Source organism: Cherax quadricarinatus, chromosome 17, assembly GCF_038502225.1.
Source record: "Cherax quadricarinatus isolate ZL_2023a chromosome 17, ASM3850222v1, whole genome shotgun sequence".
NCBI classification, from domain to species: Eukaryota; Metazoa; Arthropoda; class Malacostraca; order Decapoda; family Parastacidae; genus Cherax; species Cherax quadricarinatus.
The window spans coordinates 33679324-33683521 of record NC_091308.1 but is presented as its reverse complement, the minus strand read 5'-3'; the positions used below and the strand labels follow the sequence as shown (position 1 = coordinate 33683521).

Sequence of the window (4198 nt, the reverse complement as noted above, 5' to 3'; positions counted from 1 at the left end):
CCCTGTAAATCTATGTTGAGGCGATTCGGTCAGGGAAAAAACTTATATATCCACGAGGTATAACTAAGTAGGTAATTCATCCTTTGTCTACAAACTTTAAAGAGGACTTTCACTTTCCTCATCTCTTCTTGCAGTAAGAGGAATCTTTAGACAGCGTTCCCACGGAGGAGTCAGCCAACTGGTGCGTTAGACAAATGGTTCCTCAATTCCTGTCATAGAAGCCGACGCAGGAGTGTATTCAACTTGTGCGACTTGATGTGTGCTGACCATTTCGATTACGTTGAAATTAAAATGGCTGTTGTCGGTGGAAGATACCGGACAGTCTCTTTGAAAAGGAGTTTGCATCTCCATCCCGGGATTTGTGAGGAGGTTCAAGACACTGAGCAAAGGGACTAATTATTTGCACGGGGGGCTGCATCAAGTCAGTTATCAGTTATTAATTATGAGATCATTAATTGTACTCATAATCAATAACGCTCGGTGTAAACAAAGGTTCGTTTGAATAGTGTTCTTTTTCATCATTTATGTCGTTAACTTTGACATGCATCACTGGAAGTCAGAAACGACAAGTCGTGGCAAGAGCTCTGCCAGTCGTTCTTCTTAAGATATTGGGCCTCAAAGAAAGTGGAAACTTCTTGAAAAACGACCTCACCTTTTGTCTTTGTTTCAAGAAGACGACAAAACAGGAACTCTTCCTTGAACTCACCAGACTTTACGCGCGTAAACACCAGCGAGTGGGTACAACTTGCCAGGAAAATAGACTCGTCCAGTTGGCTTGTAAATAAACCCAAAAGAGCATCCTCCTCCTCCTCTTCCTCGTCCTCCCTGGCGACTACTTTTTGTTAGATATCCTGAGGCACATGAAATTACATGTTTTATAATTGTTATAATATAATTATTTAATAAAATAATTGCCATTATTGTTTACTTATTATTGTCATTATTAATTTGATTAAGAACATTCGTTAAACTTGCTCGTTGTTGCTTGCGGTAAAAGACTAGATCAACAGGAACAACAAAAGCAACATCAGCAAAACCAACGACACCAACAACACCGAGAACAAACCAAGAGCAGCAACAATAACAAGAGAAACTGTGTGTGTGGGGAAGAAACCACCCCTCTCCATTTTCCAGGTGTGCTGTTATGATTTTCGAAATTCCATGGGATAAAACAGAGCCTGAAATAAATTCGTAGCTTTGACACAGCGCTGCAAAATCCATAGTCGATTAGCGTATGGTCGTAAACTGTGTGTGTGTGTGTGTGTGTGTGTGTGTGTGTGTGTGTGTGTGTGTGTGTGTGCGCTTGCGCGCTCGTGTCTGTGTGTGTTTGTGTGTCTGTGTGTCTATGTCTGTGTGTCTGTGTGTCTGTGTCTGTGTCTGTGTGAGTTTAGGTCTTCAAATAGACGTGATCCAGCCTTTGTTGTGAGAGCGCATGTAGGTGAACTCACCTAATTGTGTCTTTGAGGTTGTTCTGTAGCTCTAGGTCCCGCTTTTGCAATTCAATTAACAGATGTGGCTTGCATTTGGCTCTTGGAATGTGCAGGCGTGGGTGTTGTTGCCAGATCATGGGATGTATATACCAGCTTCGTGGCCTTAGATCACCTTGTCCAGCTCCATGGCCTTGGATCACCTTGTCCAGTTCCATGGCCTTGGATAACCTTGTCCAGCTCCATGGCCTTGGATTAACTAGGCAACAAAGTGCAGAAGCTCACGTTAATGGCTGATTTCTGGAATCACGACGTTGGCGCATACCATTAAATAATAGTTTGCCTAATGATCAATTTACCTAATGATCTTTGTCCTAATAGATCTCATTAACTGGAGAAACCACCATTTAGCGCTCTGCAACTACACTAATACACCATTAATGATTTCATGAACGTGACCTCAGTCAAGGTGTCATCTAGTCACTCCTAAACCATGGTGATCCAAAACACTGGTGATCCAAAACATTGGTGATCCAAAACTCTGGTGATGCAAAACCTTAGTGATCCAGAACCATGATCTAAAACTATGGGGATTCAAAACCGTGGACTTAAATATCATAGTGATCCAAAAGCATGTGGAACCAAAATCACTGTGATCCAAAACTATGGTGATTCCAAACCATGTTGATACTAAACCATGTTGATACTAAACCTTGTTGACACAAAGCCATAATGATCCAAAACCATGCTGACCCAAAACCGTGTGATCCAAAAGAACGATTATCCTAAACCAAGTCACCTAAAGTGGAGCAGGTAACTCCTCTGTTTTATGTTATAAGTGTGTGTGTGTGTGTGTGTGTGTGTGCGTGTGTGTGTGTGTGTGTGTGTGTGTGTGTGTGCGCGTGTGTGTGCGTGTGTGTGCGTGTGTGTGTGTGTGTGCGTGTGTGTGCGTGTGTGCGCGTGTGTGCGTGCGTGCGTGCGTGTGTGTGTATATATATATATATATATATATATATATATATATATATATATATATATATATATATATATATATATATATATATATATATATATATAGCACACTGGCCGATTTCCACCAAGGCAGGGTGGCCCGAAAAAGAAAAACTTTCACCATCATTCACTCCATCACTGTCTTGCCAGAAGGGTGCTTTACACTACAGTTTTTAAACTGCAACATTAACACCCCTCCTTCAGAGTGCAGGCACTGTACTTCCCATCTCCAGGACTCAAGCCCGGCCTGCCGGTTTCCCTGAATCCCTTCATAAATGTTACTTTGCTCACACTCCAACAGCACGTCAGATATTAAAAACCATTTGTCTCCATTCACTCCTATCAAACACGCTCACGCATGCCTGCTGGATGTCCAAGCCCCTCGCACACAAAACTTCCTTTACCCCTCCCTCCAATCTTTGCTAGGCCGACCCCTACCCCGCCTTCTTCCACTACAGACTGATACATTCTTGAAGTCATTCTGTTTCGCTCCTTTCTCTCTACATGTCCGAACCACCTCAAAAACCCTTTCTCAGCCCTCTGGACAACAGTTTTGGCAATCCCGCACCTCCTCCTAACTTCCAAACTATGAATTGTCTGCATTATATTCGCACCACACATTGCCCTCAGACATGACATCTCCACTGCCTCCAGCCTTCTCCTCGCTGCAACATTCATCACCCATGCTTCACACCCATATAAGAGCGTTGGTAAAACTATACTCTTATACATTCCCCTCTTTGCCTCCAAGGACAAAGTTCTTTGTCTCCACAGATTCCTAAGTGCATCGCTCACCCTTTTCCCCTCATCAATTCTATGATTCACTTCATCTTTCATAGACCCATCCGCTGACACGTCCACTCCTAAATATCTAAATACATTCACCACCACCATACTCTCTCCCTCCAATCTGATATCCAATCTTTCATCACCTAATCTTTTTGTTATCCTCATAACCTTATTCTTTCCTGTATTCACTCATAATTTTCTTTTTTTGCACACCCTACCAAATTCATCCACCAACCTCTGCAACTTCTCTTCAGAATCTCCTAAGAGCACAGTGTCATCAGCAAAGAGCAACTGTGACAACTCCCTCTTTGTGTGATTATCTTTTAACTCCACGCCTCTTGCCAAGACCCTCGCATTTACTTTTCTTACAACCCCATCTATAAATATATTAAACAACCACGGTGACATCACACATCCTTGTCTAAGGCCTACTTTTACTGGGAAATAATCTCCCTCTTTCCTACATACTCTAACTTGAGCCTCACTATCCTCGTAAAAACTCTTCACTGCTTTCAGTAACCTACCTCCTACACCATACACTTGCAACATCTGCCACATTGCCCCCCTATCCACCCTGTCATACGCCTTTTCCAAATCCATAAATGCCACAAAAACCTCTTTAGCCTTATCTAAATACTGTTCACTTACATGTTTCACTGTATATATATATATATATATATATATATATATATATATATATATATATATATATATATATATATATATAGAAGATTTAAGAGATGCATTGTTGATATAAAGGTGGCATATACGGTACATGTTGTTACGTGTGTATCACCGATTATAGGGCGAAAATCTCATCCAGCTCCTCAGAGCTGGGGCGTGTGCCCAAAACACAGCAGGCATTACCCCTTTGAACAGCCGCACTGAGCCGCTGGAACAGAAAACTAGCTGCCCTGGGATCCCTAGTTACCCTGATGAGTCTTTTTCCCAGCTCCTTAAGGAATTTAGAT

At 42.1% G+C, this 4198-nt stretch overlaps 1 long non-coding RNA gene across 1 annotated transcript in view; it reads left to right on the top strand.

Moving 5' to 3' along the window:
* The window catches only part of LOC138852838 (uncharacterized), a 108831-nt gene extending 107945 nt beyond the window's left edge, over positions 1-886 (top strand). The window contains exon 3 of the long non-coding RNA XR_011392119.1: positions 135-886. This is a non-coding gene — a long non-coding RNA (uncharacterized lncRNA). The remainder of the gene's footprint in view (positions 1-134) is intronic.
* Positions 887-4198: the final 3312 nt, after the last annotated feature.